This window comes from Callithrix jacchus, chromosome 19, assembly GCF_049354715.1.
Source record: "Callithrix jacchus isolate 240 chromosome 19, calJac240_pri, whole genome shotgun sequence".
Lineage (NCBI taxonomy): Eukaryota > Metazoa > Chordata > Mammalia > Primates > Cebidae > Callithrix > Callithrix jacchus.
In genome coordinates, this window is record NC_133520.1 from 18,406,575 (window position 1) to 18,429,936 (window position 23,362).

At 42.1% G+C, this 23,362-nt stretch overlaps 1 protein-coding gene across 12 annotated transcripts in view; it reads right to left on the reverse strand.

The window, feature by feature from the left end:
- Window positions 1-23,362, reverse strand: part of HHAT (hedgehog acyltransferase) — a 404,480-nt gene that overhangs the window by 58,594 nt on the left and 322,524 nt on the right. The window lies entirely within an intron of this gene.

Consider the following 23,362-nt stretch of genomic DNA (forward strand, 5'->3'; position numbering starts at 1 on the left):
CCCAATATAGGAACACCCAGATACATAAGACAAGTTCTTAATGACTTATAAAGAGACTTGGACTTCCCCGCACAATAATAGCGGGAGACTTTGATACCACATTGTTAATATTTGATGGATCAACGAGATAGAAAATTAACAGGGACATCTATGATTTGAACTCAGACCTGGAACAAGTAAACTCAGTGAATATTTATAGAATTCTTCACCCCAGGCCCACAGAACATACATTTTTCTCAGTATCACATTACACCTATTTTGAAAGTGACCACATAATTGGAAGTAAATCACTCTTCAGCATTTGCATAGCATTTCACAGACTTAAAAGAAATATTAGTTGGCGGTTTGTTATTTTCTTCCCTTATTCCTTCCTGTCTCCACTGTTAAGCACAATTATCGGCATAAAAGAGGTTTTTAATACCTATTTTTAGATTGCATTCCAGCCTGGGCAATAGAGCAAGACTCCTGTTCTCTCTCCCCCTTTTTCTTTCTCTTTCAAAAAGAAAGAAAGAAAGAAAAAAATGCCAGAAAGAGCTGAAAGGGAAAGGAAAGAGAGCGATGCCTAACCTACGTGAACATCTTAAAGGTGATGTCAGCAGATGCTTCTGACATGTTCTTTTCCTAAAGCAGTTGTTGAATAAAGGATTCCAATTTACTTGACTTGAATTTCTGAGCAAAGAACAGATGATAAAACCAAGTTCCCAGGGGCAGCAGCCACTGCTATAACAGCTCTTCCCAGAGCTCTCAGAAACCACGATGAGCTAGGAGTGCCGGCCACTACTCTGAAAAGGGAAGGAAATGTTCCTGCCTGTCAAAGGTGGCTTTGTTCTTACCTTGATGCCCCCACTGTGTCTGCAGAAGTCTATTTTGCTCATCAACACACTGAAGATTGGGACTGGCTGAAAGCTGGAGGTACTGTGGAGCAAGAGCTTTTCTGTAAATCATCTTCCAGCAGCTTCTGCTCTTCATCCAGGAGTGGGGCTGGGCTGTCCAGAGACATCCTCATTGTCTCCCCTGCTCCTCCTGCCTGGCCTAGGGCAGGCTGGGCTGTGCCTGCAATGCTGTGGAGACATTTCTCTTGAAGGATCCTGAGGCTATAGGTTTCGTCTCACTAGTGCTGATTTTAACCACCTGAGCTGACTTTTCCAAAAGGAACTTGACAGAAGCACAGACCAGTTCTGAGATTAGTTCGGAAAAAAACATGGCTCTAACATTCACAAATGGAAAAGGCATCTCATCTACTAGGCCCTGTACAAGGAGGGACGTGGGGAACACAGGTAGAGGCGTCCAAGTTCAGGGATGCTATGATGGTGGCGCTGTCCACATCTCCCCCTGCAGCCAGCCAGCTGGAGGGGAGGCAGCTTGCCATGCCTTGGGAGCACAGTACATTTAGGGGGTCCTGGACACCCAGAGGAGGCAGCACAGAGAGCCCCATTAGGGTGGCAGGGAATCTGGGGCCCCTTTTTGCTAAAGAAGTGTGAGAGAGCTGTGCAGGGATGGGGCAAGGGCTCTTATTATCACTGCTCAGGAGAGAGAAAAAGAATACAGAAGACCCCATATCTCCGCCCTTCCACCATCAAACCACATGGAAACCCTGGCAACCAGGGGTTCTGCTGGGGGCGAGTGGAGAGGCACTGGGCTGTCTCACACTGTAGCTGCTCCTCCTGCTGTGACCCACTTCCCCTGCGGGAGCGTAAGGCTATGGAGCCATGGGGGAGCAGGGGACGAACACGGCTGCTGCCCTGGAGAGGAGCCAAGGTCACTGCTGCTGTCATCTCAGGCCACATGGGAAACAAGGGGCTCACAGGACAGGGTGGGGGGTGGGATGTGTGCTCAGCCTGAGAGTAAGCACATGCGTAACTCTGGACTCCAGCAAGATTGACCGGTTTCAAGTGCCATGATGTACAAGTGACACTGTCACACAGAAGCCACTTCCTAGAGGTCTAGAAGGGCTCCACATAGGAACATGAAGATAAATAAAAGTGCTATGAGGTCACCTGGAAAGGGAAATGGACTTAGTCTATGTCACTCCAGAAGACAGAACCTGGACCAACAGATGGAAGGGAGAGGAGATGCATTTTGGCTACTATCAAAAGGAACATGGAACATATAGAGCCTCCTAACTGAAAGTGGGCATCTTCCTTGGCATCACTCAGCATCTGGGAAGTTTAGGCAGCTCTCTGTTAGGAAGGCATCCATTGAGGACATCTGCCTCTGAGGGAAAGTGGGACCAGATGACCCCCAGGAAGGTCCCTTCTAATTCTAAGATGTTATAAAATGTAAGTCTTCTAATCATCCTTCCCTCCCCGCAGAAAGTCAGTCCAAGGAATAAGCTAAAAGACCACTGCAGAAGCAGGGAGAGGAGGGGCATTTGTCTGTAACTGGAGCAGAAGGCAGTGTTCTAGCAAGCTGTGGAAACGTCAGGGAAAATGGCAAATTTTTAATGACATGCTCATGAGGATATTTACCTGACATATAAAGTGACTCAGATACTTTTTTTCCACTTTGGTTACAGAGAAAGATGTTTTTGCGCCTTACAGACCCTGCTCTGAAGGAACGCTGTGTTCCCAGCATTGAGGGCAGGTCTGTCTGGGACAGCAGGCAAGTCCTGGTGGGTGCTCTGAGCCCAGGTTGGGATGGGTGCCCCTGCATCCCCACCAAGAGTCCCTCTCGCAGCAGCCCTGCTCACCGGGTTGCCTAGATTTCCTGACACTTTGCAGGAGCGAACAGGGAAGCGTTTCCTCCTCACTGACTGATCTGCTCACAATTAAACACAAGTAACCAATTGTCTACAGGGTCCGAGGAGACAAGACAGGGTACCACTGACGTGGATTAGGGAAGCAGCCAATCAAGGCAGCAGGATCTCAGTGATTGCGATAGTCACTAACGAGGCATTAGCACCTTCCCTGCCTCCTCCATGCTTTCTGTTCAGGCAGCTGGAGGAGCAGAGAGGCCAGGATCCTTTGGGAAACTTTTCCCAGCTATTTATTCTCTTCCTGGTAATCTTTACATGGGGTTAATTGTTGGCCTCCAGGGAAGGGGCCTCAGCAGCCGCAGCTTCTGGCTGGTTATGTTTGTGACCTCAGAGCACAATATTTACATGATGGAGTCCTTGTAGAGTTTCCAGATGCTTCTTTGGTTGTGGGTCAATTCGGGACGTGGAACCAGCCTCCTTCAGTGGGCTTCCTCTGACTCCTCTAAAGTGATGGGGTAGTGTCTACAAGGGTCAGCCCTATGGCTCGGATCTGGACTTCTCCCCATCTGTGTCCCAAAAACTGGAGCTTGAGGTGATGTCTCAAGTACGAACTGCGAGAGTTCCAGTGCCCCTGGTACATCTCTGACGTCATCCTTGGGAGTACTGACCTATGCTCTTGGAACCCTTCCCATTGCAGAGCCTCCCACCTCCATCCTAGGGGCTGGCGCAAACTCATTCCATGGGGAAGATACGGCTCTGAGCGTGCCGTTTGGCTGGGAGCAAACTGATCTGAAGATAAACTCACCATCATGTGACTCTCAGCATTCAACACTTATTGAGATCCTACTATATATACAGAACAGTAGGCCAAGTGCGAGGATACCAGAGATTAAAAGGCTGCCTTTCAGTTAGGGAGGCAAGAATCAGATGTAAAATCAGTGTTTCCTGATGTTAAATAATAAAATAATAAAGAAGAAGCCCAGAAGTCCTGATGGGTTAATGAATAATGTGTTCAACAGTTATTATGCCTTTTCTGTGTGCTGGGCACTATGCCAAGAGCCGGGCACCTGGGATGGGAGAACTGCTCTTGCCCTTAGAGGAGGGAGGCACCCAGGCGTTCCTGGTGTGGGTTCCAGAACACTGAGAGCCGGCGGAGAAGACACAGGAGCAGACAGGGCTAAGGACACGTGGAAACAGGGACTGCTTGATTCTACTGGTCGCTAGTGCAGGAACAGGAAAGGCCAACCACACCTCACTATTCCATTGTCCCAGGCACACACCTTCCTGTGGTTTCCATCCTCCATGAAGATTCTCCTTCAACAAGCAGAAGGCCTGCCCTCCTGCTCCTGCCCCAGCACCTCGGCTGCTGTGATCTCCAGCAAGACTGAGATAAGATGTTTTTTCAGAAAACGTAATCTTTCTTTTTGACCAGATAATGCACAATATAAAATATAAAATGTACCAAAGGGTAGGCAGGGAAAAGGAAATCTCCCCCCACTCCTCTATCTAATCCCTCAATTCCTCTCCCTCTAGGCATCTTCTGTTCCCATTTCCTTATTTATCCTCCCACAGATACTGTATGCACAGAGAAACATACATATTTTTAAATGGTATTTAACTTTTTTTGAGACAGGGTCTCGCTCCATCATCCAGGCTAGAGTGCAGCGGCGCAATCTCAGCTCACTACAGCCTCAATCTCTTAGGCTCCAGATATCCTCCCATCTCAGTCCCCCAAGTAGCTGAGACCACAGGAATATGCCACCTTACCCAGATAATTTTTGTATATTTTTTAGAGATGGGGTTTCACCATGTTGCCAAGGCTGGTCTTGAACTCCTGGTCTCAAGTAATCTGCCAGCCTCAGCCTCCCAAAGTGCTGGATTACAGGTGTGAGCCACTGTACCCAGCTGGTGTTTGCCTTTTCATTCTAAAGTATGTATTGTTTTGAACCTTAAGTACCACACACTATTCATTCCTATTTTTTAAGCTTCTACTTTTGGGAATCGTCCCAAGCACATATGCATAAGGCTGTTTTGATCTTTCTGACAGCTTGGAAGAATTCCGCAGAATGGCTGTGCCATAACTGATTCACCTGGTGGCCTCCAATGGGCATTTATCTCCATTCCAATCTTTTGTTATTACAATGGATACCCTTGTATATTTCATTTCACATGTGCGAAATTATGTCTGGATGTCAAAGTCCTAGAAATGGAACTCTTGGGTCACTTTTGAGAGATACTGCCAACCTGCTCTCTTCAGAGGAGTTAGCACTTTGTACTCCTACAGGAATCTAAGAGGTGACAGTTTTTTATCTATGCCAACCTGTTGCAGTACCTTGTCCTACTTTCAATTTGCATTTCTCTGTTGCAGAGTGAGGTTGAACCTCTTCTCATTTGCTTCAGAGACATTTGTATTTCGTTTTTCTGGGAACTCGCTGAACCCTTTCTCCATTCTTCTAACAGGCTGGTGCCTTTTTCTTACAGATCTGCAGGAGTGAGACTGTTATTACTGCATCAGCTTGAAGAATGTTCTGCAGCCCCCTTGGAGGGCATGGGCAAGGGCACTGAGTTTGAGGGGAGGCTCCACAGGCAGGGCCAGGCCTGGGACTGCCTGCTTGGTCAGGAGCAGTTGGCAAAGACCGGGCACCCTGAGATCTCCACGTGCTCACACGCTGGGCTCTGTGCTCAAATCATACAATGGGGCTTGGGTTCTCAGATTTCACTGTTTTTGAATCTTTATTACGTGAGGAAATCAAAACCAACTTCCTGACTACTGGCATCATAATCTCTTCAAGGGGGTCACAGTGAGCCACCATCTACAGGAAAGGCTGCATGTTACTTCTGTTTTCACTCTATACAACCCTCCAGCGGGAGAGCTAGAGGTAAGAATTTGTTTTGATTCCTCTTTCTTTCCTTCCTTTATTCCTCCCTCCCCTCCCTGCTGTCTCTCTTCCATTCCCCTTTATTCCATCTAACCAGCCCATCCACTCACCCATTTCACACTACTTGGTGGGGTGGGCAAGGCTTTTCTCATTAAGACTTCTCTCATGGAAATGTCATGATTGAGTTGCTGATACACATCTATCCCAATTACTTCCTCCAGGTCTTGACAGCTAGGCTTGCCTTCAGGTCAGAGCCAGTTAGGATGGATGATGTATTAGCCTCAGCCACGCTATTTCTGGGCCTCTCAGGGTCAAAGCTCAGGGCTCCTGTGGGTTTCCCACCTCCAGCTCCATTAACTCCTTTTCTGAGTTGCCCTTACTGACAACCAAGCCCTGGCCTAGAGGCCACCAGGGCAAGCCCAGGTGCCTGCTTTATTTACTGGGATGCCCAGGTTTTCCATGATCCTCCCTGGGTTGGTTCAGGCCCTCTGACTAAGCTTGTTTTGCATCTCCATCTGAGCAATTCGTATTGCAATGTAGTGGGAGGAGAGGACAAGAACTTCCTGCCTGTTTCCAGCTCTTGTCAATGTCCCTCCAGCCCTAGAAGGCAGCAGTGGGTCCAGCCTTCAGCTTTTATTGACACTCTCAGCCTCAGCAGCACTCACCTCCCTTGGGGCCTGAGAGCTGGCTGCACAGTCTCCCTGGTCTGAGGTTCAATCATAAGCCACAGAGTACCCTTCAGAGGTCTAAGCACAGCTATAGGGCCCCCTGTTCTGAGATCCTAGATTCTAGTGATTCACTTCTTCCTTTGTGTTTCTCAGCCCTAGGGACAGTAACTGCTTCTACAGTTACTTATATCCGGGATGCCTCAGTGTCCCTTTTTGCTCTTTCAGCCTTCTAATACTTGTGTAATTCCCCATATTAAATCCCTGCTGCCTAAATATCTAATGTGGTCTCCATTTTCCAAACTGGATCTTGATGGATACATCATCTAACTCACAATTGGAGACCAGAGGCTGATCAGTGCTCCCTTGTAGTATCAGGAGCACCAGGAAAGGAGAGGCAATAATTCTGCTGAGGCTGGAGAGATGAGTGAAGGCATTTGCCATGCACAGAAGACGAAGAACACAAACCCAGAACTTAGGGGCTTCACAGCCTTTATGGAGAATCAACTAGAGGAGCTCCCATCAAGTGTTCTTCTCCTGTGATCAAAGTCACAATTACTCCCGGCTCCATTCTGAGCTGGTTCCTCTCTCCCCCTTCAGTAACGCAATTGTATGGCTCTTGGCAATTATCTACAGCTTTCCAATATATTTAATCAGTGGAATTTCGTATAGCTGCTGAGTTTCTCTTTCCCTTTCTAAATTTATAATATGAGAATATGATAAAAATTGTATTTGCCCCTCATGGACAAACTAGGAAGGAGTGTGCCATGAAAATAAATTCATAAATTATAGGCTTGCTTCAGACCCATGTGCCTCTAGCTCATTCCAAAACCTCACCATGCCCCACAACACATTATAACAAAGAAGGGCTCCAAGGCTTATCTTGTCTAAACTAACAACTATGCAGGGATATCCAGCTGATCTAGAAAGAGATTAAATACATCTTCTATCCAAGAGCTTCCAAATGCTCTGATTAAGAACTTGATTTGGATCCGAATCCCTTTAAATGTATTTATAATTAGCTAAATTCCAAAGCTACAAACAAAAGGCCCTTGTATAATGTTTGCTCTTTTAATGAAAAGAAAAAATAATCAGACTATGCTCCCAAAAATGCACCTATAGTTCAACTCTTTTTATGAATGACCTTTAAAAATGTCAGCATACTTTCTAGGGTGCAGAACCACAAGAAGAAAGGAGTAAGATGTCCTACCTCCATAGTTGGGGCCGGTTTTAGGAGCCAGAACTCCCAGCCACAGACAGTGAAAAGAGCCCTGCTCTTGGACCGAGGAGTCCTGAGCTCCATGAATTGTTAGCTCTGTACACCAGGCTTCTCTGAGCCTCTTGTTTTCTTGTCTTTAAAACCAGGATTATCAATCCCTACTCACAAAACCACGATGAGAATAAGAGCCATTTGATTCTCCATTTATTCAACATGATTCAAGAATGGGAAATAGTAAGAAACCCAAATCTCAAGCAGCAAACTCGAGCTGTGTCAGAGCAGTGTTCAGTATCCCAGTCCTCAGCATCATACCATATAGGCAAGATGAACAGGTTTTTTCCCTTTCTACTGGGGAAACAGGGAAAACTACGGCAAGAATGTTCTTGGACATCTCTCAACTATAAATTCAAAAAGCTTTCCTTATGCCTAACACTTGTCATTGGACAAGCACGGGTCCGTTGCTAAATGATATGCGTAGCCTATGCAGGATGGAGGCACAAACCCTGAAGATACTCTCCTTGCAAAAACACCTTGCTGTTTTATTGTTTTTAACTTCCAAATAAGCTGCTGCCATATAAACCTATGACCCCTTCAACATTATAGGGTTTGTCGGTAGCGTGATGTCTGTCATACTGACCTGGATCCCCAAGTCGAACACTCCAACATCCTGCTTTCCCATTACCCGTAAGTGGGACATGCTAGTTAACAACACATAGGACAGGTCAAGGTTGTTTTTCACTCTGATCGCCATGTGGCTACTGCCAGAGATGACATAAAACCTTTAGGCAGACACAGCGTGGACAGTGTCATGGCTCCAGGCAGCCAGCCCATCCTCACACCAGGAACTATACTGCATTACTCCACGGCCTGAGGGTCATATAGGTCTATCTCAGTCATGGTGACGTTAGGTCCCAACACTACCAATCATTGCAGCATTCTGTGTGACCGACACTGTGCCAGGGTTACCTTGGTCAGACCCACTCAGACCTCTCCAGCTTATGTTTTAGGAGCTGATGTGAAGCCACGGCTTATTTTGTGAAGCCATGCTAATTTCCTGTGGCAATTATGCTATGCTTAGACTCGTAAGATGAGTCTCTATTCCTAGCTCACTTAGGAAGTAAAAGGGATCCTGGGTGCGCTGAGTGGTCAGAGGGGAGCCAGAATGAGACTCCAAATCCCATCTGAAGACAGCCATGTATCTGAGAATAATTGCCATTTATTACATACAGAGTTGAATATATAGCCAAATTTATGCTAAATATCCCTTCTCCCCTCTTGAAGTATTTGCAGAGGCCAAGAATCTACAGCTGGGCTGATTCTGAGGATTTGACTTACTAGAAACTGTTTTCATATATACCAGTTGGGTTATTTAAGATAAAATTCAACAGTGCTAGATGCCTGAGTCTGAATAAATTATAGAATCATTATGCTGGGGAGGGTCTGTTTTTAAGAGGCTCAGTCCTGGTGTCACTTGAACTGAACCACGAATTCCCTGAACATTTCTGTATGCAGTCATGCTAACTCAAATGCTCATAAAACAACCAACTTTTGCATTTTGCATAATGCACATTCAGACCTCCATGAAATTTTCAAATTAATCCTGCATTATGTAGTAACACACATGCATACATACAGCCACTCATTTCTCTATAGGACAAATAAATCCTCACTTGGGGGAAAACAGTAACTGCTGGAGAATGCATGTTCTGGAGAATACGTCTTGTGCATAATCAATCAGCTTGTGGGGCTTTAACAGTAAGTGTATATAAATTTAGGGTCTTGGGTTAATAACCAAATAGCACTGAATAAGCAGACTGGATAAGAAGGAAAACGATTTAAGACCTCCACCAACGAGTAAGGAACTCAGAGCTGTGCAACAGCTTAAAACAGAAGACAAGAAACAAAATGCTGCAAAGATGGAAAGAACTTGCTCCATCAGTGCCCTCACCAAGGCTACTGCTGGGGAGAACGGACCCAAACAATAAATGCACGGCTTCAAGTCTCCTTCAGCTGAACATACACTGACTATATATGTTCATACCAGGCCTCTGAGGATCAGCAAGGCAGCACTCAATTTACTTGAATATTTTTATCTGTGGTTGTTCCGCAGATTCTCTATGCAAAAGTGGCTCAGACATTGAGACTGATGACATCATACTACACCAGGAGGGTTTGAAAAGATTATTACTCAAATAATGAGGTTTTCTGGAGATAGTGGGGATCCAAGCCATTCCAAACCAGCTTCAACAAAGAGAAGGGCAAGTGGCTTTGGTTTTTATTGGTGAGGGTCAGGCCAGTGGTTGGGTTTGCTTGGTTTGAACTTCCTGCCAGCTCTGAGGGAAGGAGCAAGTCTGTTTTCTTATGACTCACCCAGAGGTGGGACACATGAAAACAGAGGGGTGGGGCTTGAAAGCTGTCAGCAGTCAAGCATCAGAAATGGAGCCAGACTCTTTACTACAATTTTTCTACCTTCAGGCTGCCATTGCAGATTTAAAATCCCATTCTGAAATGTACCTACTATGTGACTTGGCCTACCTGAAACTGCCTCCTCAGCAATAAAAGGTACATAGCATTTAAAATAAATGATGTTACACAGGTCGAAGGGAATTGGCCCAGTGCCTAGACGTAGCATGTTCAAGGATTGTTTCTGAATCTGGAAATCTAAGAAGAAAAATCTGTTTCCTCCACATAATTTCACATTTACCCTTGACTTTTCATTCTTGTGAAAACCAGAAAGAGGTCCTCAGCTCTGCTAAGGTTCTAACTCCTTGCCAGAGATATTGCCAGATATAAGAGATGAGGGTAGAAAAGGAGAAGAAGGGGTTACAGGGCTGGAGGTGGTGGGAAGCAGGGAGGGTGGTGGCTGGGGTATCGCATGAACCAAGTCCCCGAAACATGCCACATGACATTTCTGTCTGAGGCAGCTCTGCTGGTCACAGTGGAGAGATAGGCATCCTGGCTGGAAGAAAAATGGCCCCAGTGGAATGGGGAAAAGGATGAAATGGTAGGTTTTATAGGTTAAATTGTGTTCCCCAAAAAAGATGTGCAAGTCATCACCCTTAGTACCTCAGAATGTAATGCTATTTCGAAGTAGGGTCTCTGCAGATATAGTGAAGTTAAAATGAGGTCACCTTCAGTGACGGTAGGCCCTAAACTTAATTAAGACTGGTGTCCTCATCAGAAGAGAAAAGACAGAGACAGACAGGATTGATGTAGCTAGCAGCCAAAGAACACGAAGAGAGCAAGGGAGAGTCAAGGCAGGTTTCTACCAAGTCTCCAAGAGAGAATGCACTTCTGATGCTTGGATTATGGACTCCAAGCCTCCGGAACTGGGAGAGAATACATTTCTGTTACCTAAGCCCTCCAGTTTGTGGTCTTTGCCACGGCAGTTTGAGGAAGCTAATACAGTGGGAAGAAATCATCTATCATTGCATCTCTTTTTTCTTTGAAGATTTTAGTGTATAGTTTTACTCAAAATTACAATAGCTGGGGATGTTTTTTATTTTAAAATAATAAACAAATTACATATTTTCATTTATTGCCAACTAGCCATTAATTTCTCATATTTTAAACACACAATGAGAAGATATTTTATATAAAAATATCTAGAGTTTCGGTTCATAATCATTTTTATACCCCATGGTTAATACTGTAGCAAATTCATAAACAGAAGATAAAGAAGTATTTCTGCTAGATCTGTAAGCGAAAAGAAAATCTTAGCAGTGATTATCTCTGCATTATGGGATTATAGGTCATTTTCTTCCTTTTCTGTTATTTTCAAATTTTCCTTAGTGTGATAAAATATTGGCATAAGAAATACAGTTTTTCTTTCCAAGAGATACTGTAATTTTCATAAGAGCAAGGAATAGGATTCAGTGTGTTCTTGCCTTATGGGCTTTTGTCTTGACTTTTAATCCTAGAGCTCAGGGAGATGTTCACAGCCTCTTCATTAGGCCTAAAAGGATTAGAATAGAGCACACAGTGGTGAGAACACCCATTTGTTCCTTTAGAGAATAAAAAACAGGAACTTATCCTGCCAGCACAAGAGGCTCAGGCTGGGGAGTTTGTAAATATTTTTTTCTGCTTTAGTATAATAATATGCATAGTCCTTTTTATTCTCGGGAGTTTTCAAAAATAGGCCTTAAAGTCCAGCTGCTTAGAAGTCTCTTGTAACAAAAATCAAATACATTTAAAAGTAAATAGAGACTTCTGGTTCCGCTATGATCTCCTGCTACTTACACGAAAAACTCCACGCAAAATACAAAAAGCAACTACCAGAGAATTCAAAAAAGCAAACAAAGTCAGCAGATTTTGGAGGACTCAAAACTTGCTGAAGCACAGGGGTGAGTTTCCCATTATCTTTCTTCTCAGTTGAGCTGGGAGGGCAGGTCTCAGTTGCAGAACTGCAAAGCAGAGATTATACTAACTACCCTTCTAGAGAATTTTGTGAGAACTAAATATATTAACATAAACAAAGGCCCAGGCAAGTGCAATTAGTAAATGTGAGAGGAGCTGGCCACTCCAGGGGACATGGTCATGGGCAGTAAGTGGAAGTTACAAGGAGAGCTCTTACCAGTGGCAAAGGCTGTCAGAAAGATCCACATCACCTACTGTGAGTTTCCTGGAGTGCCCCAGGCCTTGCAACAAGTTCTTCTGTGCAAAAAGAGGCCCATGGTTGAATGTTTAGAAGAGAGTGAATTAAACAACTCTCCTTACCATATGACAAAAGTGCCAATGTATATCATAAATTTCCAAAAGAGGACATGCTATGAAAAATTTCCCAAACTAATTTTGCCAAGAATCCATTTTTAGATGGAACACTTCACTCTCCCAAGACTACTACTACTTTTTGTTTTTTGAGATGGTGTCTCATTCCGTCACTCAAGCTAGAGAACGGTGGTGTGATCATGGCTCACCACAACCTCCACCTCCCAGGTTCAAGCAATTCTCCTGCCTCAGCCTCCTGAGTAGCTAGGATTACAGGTGCCCACCACCACGCCTAGCTAACTTTTGTATTTTTAGTAGAGACAGCGTTTCACCATGTTGACTAGGCTGGGCTCGAACTCCTGATCTCAGGTGATCTGTCGCTCTCGGCTTCCCAAAGTGCTGGGATTACAGGCGTGAGCCACAGCGTCCGGCCCAAGACTACTACTTCTTAGATGAAGCACTTCACACTCGCAAGATGATTACTATTTGTTTGGATCATACTTTGAGAATACTTTGGGAAATGCTGAACTCTTGAAATGAGCATTGGACTGAGAGTCAGGAGATTTGGCCTCTAGTTCTGGTTGTGTACAAGTAAGTTTACCTCTCTAGACTTCAGTGTCTTCAAAATGGGAGGGTTAGGCCAGGATCTCTCCTCCAAGATCTTTTTGGATCTAACTATCTACAATTCTACAGCTTCTGCAAAGTATACTGGAGGAAGTGTGCTGCTTTGGGAGAGAAGTGGGCCAGAGGACCTCAACATTTCCAAATAATTCTTCGAAATGTCCATCTTTTCAGCTACAAATCTCAAAACAGAAAAAAAGAAGGAATTTCCCCATAAAAATTTCCAAAAACATCACATCTTAATTCTTGGCATATGAATATATCATTTTCTACCAGCTCTAAACACCACTGGCTCATCTGTATAATGTTTCCAGATGCTTCTGCAATTAGCTCTGTTGTTTTTAAATCTGTCCATTAAATTGAATAAGATGTTCCTTCTTCTCTTCCAACAAAGTCGTCTGGTGGTTATTAAAAAAAAAAAAATGAAGCTACTGAAAGACAACATGAACGCCATTCTTTACAGGCAGGTCGTTCACACAAAATCTGCAAAACATTCACAGACCAGTACTAAATCATAATCTTCTCCATCTCTGCATCTCCAACTTCAACTAGCATGGTTACAACGATGCCTTACAAGAGATGAAGGAGTGATTCACCCTCCGGTATGTGGTACGTTCCAGAACATTTTGGAATACAGAAGCTATTTCCCCACCTATACGTAATTATTTCATTTGTGAAATCAAAAACTACCACTGAGTACGAGTTTTATATTTCTTTGTTTCCCAAATAAATCAAAGGATGTACCAATACTGTAGAGATGTCAATTCTCAACAAATGTACATACACATTCAGTGTAATTCCAATCTAAAAACAACCAAGTTAATTTTTCTTTGTAGAAACTGACATGTTTTCAAAGTCAAAAATTTAAGTGTAACCAAGACAATTTTGAAGAATGAAGGTTAAGGAATTACATTCACAGCAACAAGATTTAAGATAGTGCAGTATTGGCCCAACAGGAGACAGACCATAAACGTTTGATTTATGACAAAGACTGGACTACACATCTGTAGGGGATACAATAGTCTTTTCAATGAATGTTGCTTGGTCAATTAAATATCCAAATAGACCAAAAAAATATTGATCCCTATCTCACATTATACACAAAAATAATACTAAATGGATTGTTGCTGTAAGTAGGGAAAGTAAAAAGGTAAAGTTTCTATTAATAGAAGATAATACAGAGCAATATGTTCATGAGCTTGGGGTAAACAAATACTTCCTAACCAGACCACAGAAAGTACTAACAATGAAGGAACTAATAGGACTTGATGAAAAGTAAAAACCTTGTCTCTCAGACAACACCATTAAAAGAGTAAAAAATGGAAGCCACAGAGCAGGGGAACATATTTACAATATATAAAACCACCACCAACAAAAATTCTTTCACAGAATATATGCCTATAAATCTAGAGGAAAAAGTCAATCAACTCAATTATTTTTAAATGGCCAAAAGACTTCTAAAGACATTTCACAGAAAAGAGTATAAAGTGGCTAATAAACATTGCAAAGATATTTAAACGTCAGTCATCAAGAAAATGCAAATTAAAATCATGATGAGATACCAAACACACCTACAAGAATAGCTAAAATTAGAAAAACAGCTACAACTTTTAGAAAAGATTGGAGGCCACTAGGATCCGCACGCACTGTAGTAAGATGATAAATTGGTGCAACCCCATTGGAAAACTGGTCAACTTCTACTGAACATACACATATAAGATCCAGCCATTTTCTGAGTATGTACTCAACAGAAACATATACAAGATTTTTAACAGTCTCAATCTAAAAACAATCCATAAGTCCATCATCATTTGATTTGATCTATGAATTGCAGTATGTTCATACAACGAAATACTGTACAGCAATGAAAATGAATAAACTATCGCTACACATAACAATAATTATGAATCTCTCAAACATAATCTTGAAAGGAGCCAGACACAAAAGAGAAATACAGTCACTTGTGCTTTAATATGATGTATGTGCTCCCAAAAGTAACACAATATGCAAATACATGCAACTAAAATCATTGGATTTACAAGAAAGACAGGGTTAGGGACAAAACATTCAAAACTTTTGCAACGACAAATTCTAAAAAGCAGGGAAATATCCATGATGAACATAGATGCAAAAATCTTCAATAAAATACTGGCAAGCCGATTGCAACAGCAAATCAAAAAACTTATCCATCATGATCAAGTAGGATTCATCTCGGGGAGGCAAGGCTGGTTCAACATGCGCAAGTCTATCAACGTAATTCACATAAACAGAACCAAAAACAAAAACCACATGATTATCTCAATTGATGCAGACAAGGCATTTGACCAAATACAACAGTCCTTTATGCTAAAAACCCTCAATAATCTCGGTATCGGTGGAACTTATCTCAAAGTAATAAAAGCTATTTATGACAAACCAACAGCCAATATCATACTGAATGGGTAAAAACTGGAAGCATTCCCTTTGAAATCTGGCACTAGACAAGAATGCCCTCTTTCACCACTCCTATTCAATATAGTACTGGAAGTTCTAGCCAGAGCAATCAGGCAAGAAAAAGAAATAAAGGGTATTCAAATAGGAAAGGTGGAAGCCAAATTGTCTCTATTTGCAGACGACATGATAGTATACCTAGAAGACCCCATCGCCTCAGCCCAAAAACTCCTGAAACTGATAAGCAACTTCAGCAAAGTCTCAGGATATAAAATCAATGTGTGAAAATCACAAGCATTCCTATACACCAATAACAGGCTTAAAGAGAGCCAAATCAAGAACGAACTGCCATTCACAATTGCTACAAAAAGAATAAAATACCTAGGAATACAACTCACAAGGAATGTAAGGACCTCTTCAAGGAAAACTGCAAACCACTGCTCAATGAAATCAGAGAGGACACAAACAGATGGAGAAACATTCCATGTTCATGGTTAGGAAGAATTAATATCGTGAAAATAGATATACTGCCCAAAGTAATTTACAGAGTCAACGCTATCCCCATCAAGCTACCATTGACTTTCTTCACAGAACTGGAAAAAACCACCATGAACTTCATATGGAACCAAAAGAGAGCCCGCATAGCCAAGTCAATTCTAAGCAAAAAGTGGGGGGCATCACACTACCGGATTTCAAACTATACTATAAGGCTACAGTAATCAAAACAGCATGGTACTGGTACCAAAACAGAGATATAGACCAATGGAACAAAACAGAGGCATCGGAGGCAACACAACATATCTACAACCATACAATCTTTGATAAACCTGACAAAAACAAGCAATGGGGAAAGGATTCCCTGTTTAATAAATAGTGTTGGGAAAACTGGCTAGCCATGTGCAGAAAGCAGAAACTGGACCCCTTCCTGACACCTTACACTAAAATTAACTCCAGATGGATTAAAGACTTAAATATAAGACCTGGCACCATAAAAACCCTAGAAGAAAATCTAGGCAAAACCATTCAGGACATTGGCATAGGCAAGGACTTCATGACCAAAACACCAAAAGCACTGGCAACAAAAGCCAAAATAGACAAATGTGACCTAATGAAACACAGCTTCTGCACAGCAAAAGAAACAGTCACTAGAGTGAATCGGCAACCAACAGAATGGGAAAAAATTTTTGCAGTCTACCCATCTGACAAAGGGCTGATATTAAGAATTTACAAAGAACTCAAACAGATTTACAAGAAAAAAACAAGCCCATTCAAAAATGGGCAAAGGATATGAACAGACACTTTACAAAAGAAGACACACATGAGGCCAACAAACATATGAAAAAATGCTCATCATCACTGGTCATTAGAGAGATGCAAATCAAAACTACATTGAGATACCATCTCATGCCAGTTAGAATGGTGATCATTAAAAAATGAGACCGCCATTCTAACTGGCTGGAGACAACAGATGCTGGAGAGGATGTGGAGAAATAGGAACACTTTTACGCTGTTGGTGGGAGTGTAAACTAGTTCAGCCATTGTGGAAGACAGTGTGGCGATTCCTCAAGGCCTTAGAAATAGAAATTCCAATTGACCCAGCAATTCCATTACTGAGTATATATCCAAAGGACTACAAATCGTTCTACTATAAGGGCACATGCACACGAATGTTCATTGCAGCACTGTTTAGAATAGCAAAGACCTGGAACCAACCCAAATGCCCATCGATGATAGACTGGATTGGGAAAATGTGGCACATATACACCATGGAATATTATGCAGCAATCAAAAATGATGAGTTCATGTCGTTTGTAGGGACATGGATGAATCTGGAGAACATCACTCTCAGCAAACTGACACAAGAACAGTAAATGAAATACCGCATATTCTCACTCATAGGTGGGTGATGAAAAATGAGAACACATGGACACAGGGAAGGGAGTACCAAACACTGGGATCTATTGGGGGAAAGAGGGGAGGGACAGCGGTGGGGGGAGCTGGGGAGGGATAGCCTGGGGAGAAATGCCAAATGTGGGTGAAGGGGATGATGGCAGCAGAACACACTGCCATGTGTGTACCTATGCAAATGTCTTGCATGTTCTGCACATGTACCCCAAAACCTAAAATGCAATACAAAAAAATAGGGAGATCTAATATAAATGAAGGCACAGCTTTACACATGTGAAATTGTTAAGAAATACATACATACTAAAATAAATAGTATTTTATGTTGAGAAAGACCTGACATTTGCTTGTGGAAGAGGGTGTAAGAAGGATTGCAGCTTGCAAGTTATTGTGACATAGTGGAAGAAGCTTTGCCTAAGATTGGATGGCGTGTGTAACACTAGATGTGGATGGGTGTGTCTCATAACACAATCAATCCAGGCAGCTGGTAGATATATAAGGTGCATGTACGTGCGTGCTGTGTGTTCCTACTAGGCTCAGTTTTGCTGAGTGAAGTTTTCTGCATTCACTTAAGAGTTTCTGGAGGACAAAATTGCATATAAGCAAACAGTAAATTGCATTATGCTCAAATTGTTCTTTAATGCGTCAATCATAATGGAAATTTGCATTTTTGAAAGCAGCATTATAGCAGAACTGCTAGTACCTTATTATTCTATTTAAATAAATTTCAAACATAGGCAAAATTTAATCTATGTTGTTATTAGGTTGGTGCAAAGGTAATTGCTGTTTTGCTATTAAAAGTAATGGCAAAAACTGAAATTACTTTTGCATCAACCTAATAGATACCAGGATGTTGGTTACTCTAAAGGGAGTTATAACTAAAAGGGATCACAAGGAGTAACCTCTAGAATGCTGGGTACTGAGTAAACAAACGTGTTCAATGTTAAAAGCTGATCATTTGGCACATTTAACACTTGTGCATTTTAGTATATGTGTTACATATCTTTTTCAGCTCAAAAAATGGAATGCTACTATTAAAATTGAAAAATAAAATCTATCTCTTTTAGGAATACTTCCTGGGTTTATACCTTCATCAGGAAAAAAAATATCCACACAGCATCTTGAGGTATGTGCATTATCTAGAGGCATTTTAAAGCCTACTGCCCATCTTATTGGAGTCAGAACTCAGTATTCTGTGATCAGAGAAGAGTTTTCATTGCAAATAACATCTCATTTCACTCCTTAGCCCGAAAAAATTCTCCTCCTAAGGCCACTCCCTCTTGTCTCCAAAAAGTCAAGCTTTTCTTCCTATCAAACCAAAAACATGAAGAAAGGTAAAAATCTAATATCAAACAGCGTGTTTCTAACCCCAGATGCTGATTGCTTGAATAAGTTAGTTTGGAGTATCTGCATCACTGGATATATGAGAGTTGCCTAGGGCTGCTGGGTTCTTGTCACCTTCAAAACTCTCAAAGCACTATAATCCATCCACTCAGTGGGAGATACATAGAATAGCAATGGCTTCTTCTTAGCCATAGATTAACACTTCTGGGCTTGAAGAAATGAGCACTAGCCAGGCATTAGAAGAGAAATTAGAAGTCTCTCATATTGTTAACTAAGCTGGCATTAACAGATCAACTATGGGAGAGTATCTCAGGGTAGTGCAAGGAGCATTCCAATCAAAAGTCACTAAGCATGCTCCTTAAAAGACGGGTTCCTGGGTGCTATCCTAGACCTACTGAATCAGAATCTCTTGGAGGTAGGAGCTCAGGACTCTGTATTTTAAATAATCTTTCCAGGTGACTTTAATGGGTAATACAGTTAAGAAACAACTGTATTGGAGGTTGGGCAAGGGAAGAACTGACGTCATACTAATGATGACACGAAGGGGAACAGTCTCATTAAGAAAGCTGTTTCAAACCAGGTCAACCTTGAAATCACTCGACACTGTGTTATTAATGAGGAATGCAGCTACCAGGCATCAAACCTGCACTGAGCCACTGAAAGGAGGCAAGAGCGAGTGTTACATGCATTTAACACTGAGTTCTCACAGCAAACAACAAACCCGAAATTTTCTACACACCATTCTGAGGACTTCTCTGAGGCGAGATGTGACCTGGCTGTTCCTCCCATTTCAGCAAGCCCCTGGCTATGTATCAAACTCCCCAGAGCCTCCACATCTCTGCATCCATCTGTTTACTGGATGGATTAAGAGCATTTCCTTTGGAGAGCTTGGGAAAGTCATCTTATGCTAAGTGGCAAGTCATAAGCACATCAGAAATGCCAAACTAGCATGATGAAAAGCAGAGACTTACATGATGACTAGCACAGACTAAACTTCAGCAGATGAGCAATAAATATAGTTTTTGGTTTGGGTTTTTTGGGGAGAGCAGGGGATTGACAGTGAGTGAGGAAGGCAAAATGGGATGAGATGGGAGGACAGAAGGAAAGGTAAATGAACAAATGAATGGGCCGATGGAAGGAAGAGTGGACAGGCACTTGGGTGTGTGGGTAAATGGATAAAATGGCTGGTAAGCCAAATAGATGGATGGAAGAACAAACAGAGCCATATCGGATCAACTGTCTTTTAGCCCTAAACTGTTTTTAACAGCTTACTGAGATATGATTCAAATATCACACGATTCACCACTTTAAAGAATACAATTCACTGGCTCTTAAAACATTGTCAGAGTGGTGGAACCATCACTACAATCAATTATTTTTTAATTTTTAAGTATTTTATATTGAGGCAGAGTCTCACTCTGTCACCTAGGCTGGAGTGCAGTAGTGTGACCATAGCTCCCTGCAGCCTTGGCCTCCTGGGCTCAAGCAATCCTCCCACCTAGGCCTCCAGAGTAGCTGGGATTACAGGCACATGCTACCACACCTGGCTATTTAAAAAGAATTTTTTTTGTAGAAACAGGGTCTCCCTCTCTTGCCCAAGGTGACCTAGAACTCCTGGGCTCAAGGCAAGTGATCCTTCTGCCTCAACCTCCCAAAGTGCTGAGATTACAGGCATAAGCCACCATGCCAAGACCCACATTCAATTTTAGAATATTTCATCATCCCCTAAAAAGAAACCCATGCCCATTAGTTATCACCCTACAAATCCCTGTTCCTCCCAGTTTCAGACAACTACTACTCTATTTCTGTATAGATTTTCCTGTTGTGAACATTTCATAAATAGAATAAAAAACATGTGGTCCTTTGTGAGTGGCTTCTTTCATTTAGCATGTTTCCAAGGTTCATTCATGTTGTAGCATAAATCAGTACTTCAGTTCTCTTTATTGCTGAATAATATTCCATTGTACAGATAAGCCACATATCATTTGACAGACATCTGGGTTGTTCCTACTTTTTGGCCATTACATAGAATGCTGGTCGGAAATTCATGTACAAGTTTTTCTGTGAACGTAAGCTTTCATTTTTCTTGGGCACATATACAGAAGAATTGCTATGCCATATAGTAACTGTGTTTAACTTTTTAACAAAGTGCCAGATGTAGCCCAAACTGTTTTTCATTTTACACTCCCATCAGCAATATATGTGTATTTCCCTGTGTCTAACAATGTTCAATGTCTCTCTTCATGTGCTTATAAATCATTTGTATATCTTCTTAGCAGAAATATCTATTCAGCTCATTTGCTCTTTTTTGGGTTTCAGACTGAGTCTCACTCTGTCACCAGGCTGGAGTGCAGTGGCACGATCTCGGCTCACTGCAACTTCCACCTCCCAGGTTCAGGTGATTTTCCTGCCTCAGCCTCCCAAGTAGCTGGGACTACAGGCGTATACCACCATGCTCAGCTAATTTTTGTATTTTTAGTAGAGACAGGGTCTCACCTTGTTGGCCAGGATGGTCTCAATCTCTTGACCTCATTATCTGCCAGCCTCGGTCTCCCAAAGTGCTTGGATTACAGGCATGAGCCACTGCAGTTGGCCCACTTTGTCCATTTTTAATTGAGTGATTTGTCTTTTTTATCATTGAGTTATATATTCTAGATACAAGTTTCTCATCATTTTATGATTTCCCAAACTTTCTCATATTCTGGCTGTATTTTCATTTTCTTGATGTTCTTTGAAGCACCAAGTTTTCCGTTTTGATGACACCCAATTGATCTATTTTTTCTTTTGTTACTTGTACCTTTGGTGTCCTAGCTGAGAACCACACCTGGTTTAATCCAAGGTCATGAAGATTTATCTTCTTTCAAGAGTTTTGTAGTTTTGGCTCTTACATTTTGGTCTTTGATCCATTTTGAGTTAGGTTTTGTATATTATGTGAGGTATGGGTCCAACTTCATTCTTTTGCATGTACATATCCACCAAACTATTTTGACAGAAGAAAAATGGGGCCATGTTGGCAGAATCGTGTTAATATAATACCAGTACCAATACCAACTGCCATTAGTAAGGGATCATCCCGTGCCAGGTATTGTGTAAGGTTATATTTACCATCTTATTTAATCTCTACAATCCCCTATGAGGTAGGTAGTTTTCTCAATTTACAGGTGCGAATCTGAGTGCTAGAGAGGTTAGATCCCTAGTCCAAGTTCCCATACTAGCAAGTGGCTCAATTGTGCCTGGCTCCAGAGTCCTCCACTACCACCCTACACTGCCTCTGTAACAGCCCTCAGAAATCAGGGGTATCTGAGACACACCTAACTTCTCTTAGCAATTCAGTATGAATTCACTAATAAAGCATGTACCTAACACTTCCTATTTATATTTGAAGCATACTGTCATTTCTTAGACATTTCAATTAGCACATTTGACTAGGAGGAAAAGCAGGATTTCTGCAGAGTCTAAGACTTCTGTTTCCGGCAATGGTAGATATGTTATTGGTACCAGTACTTCCACTGGGAGAAAACAGAATCCAAAATTGCTAGATAGTATTTTAAATTTTTTCCAAACAGCTAGCAACATTCTAGGAAGACAGTAAGGAATAACCAGGCCAAAATCTAAGAGAAAATGAGAATCTAAGAGAAAATGAGAGCCAAAGGAGGCAAAGAAAGTTCTTAAGGTTGTTTCTGTCCTGAAGACATCTGTCTGTTCAGACTGTGCTGCAGCCTTTTGGGTAAGAGAGCAGAAGAAAACTCCCAGAGCCTGACAAAAGCAATGAGTCTAGCAGGTGGCCCACAGAGACACATTAAGCTAGGGCCCAGAAAATAATCATAATCATCCTCAGGTTAAGGGCAAACCAGAGTAAACCTAGTTCCCACCTCCAAAGGAGAAGGGGAGGGAAGTGAATCTCTCCCTGAGGAAATGTAACTATTGGGTCAGCCCATTGGTTTGGCAGATACAAGCACAAGGAGGAAGATACCTTCTCACTAGGCCTCAGGAATACCTCACATGTAATTATCCAAGATAATGAGCAGCACGCGGTCAAAGATAACCAAGTATCCAAGGAAAGAGAAGTTGTGGGTAAAACCCAGCAGTAAAAGAATACAGCAGACACAGATTCATACAGATGTAAAATATTTAAAGTATCAAACATAGATTACAAAGCACCTATGCTTATTACTGTTTAATGAAACAAAAGATGAACCTGAAGCATTTGTAAAATATCTGCAGAGAACGAAATACTTTCTATAAAAGGTACTCCCCCTTCCAGAGTGAACTTGGCCTTGGAAAAAGTATTACTTGAGGCAGTATATGGAGCAAGTGGCTTATCTCTGCAAAGCACCTCTCTGTTTTGGCATTTTCCTTGGCACCTGCATATCCCTTCAAATTCTAGGGGCAAAGGCAAAGAAACAGAGGAAAAATCTGGACTGACCATTCTTTCTCCAAACTTCAGAAATGAATCTATAATGAGCTACAAAATAAAAAGGATACACCTCAAGTATTTTTGCCCATCTCAGGTACCAAAACCATTGCTGTACAAATTACAAAGACTTAACTGATTCCCTAAAATTCTCCTTGGGAGAACTCTGAAGATTTCTTCTTCCATCTTTTCTGTTCTTTGATGCCCCACAGCCATAGCTGAAAGTCTCATCGTCTTTCCCACAGCTTCCTCCTGATCACCCTGCACCTAGTACTACTCCCCTTCACATGACTTCTATATGGATCTTTCAAAAATGAAAATCATGTCACACTCTTGCAAAAATCCTGTAGCCCCTGCCTCTCTCAGCCTACTAAGGATGAAGTGCACACTCCTTAGCATGGCCTGTATGGACTTCATTATCTGATCCTCAAGTTACCTTTCTGGCATCTGTTGGTGCAAACAGCTTACTCATCAATATCACAC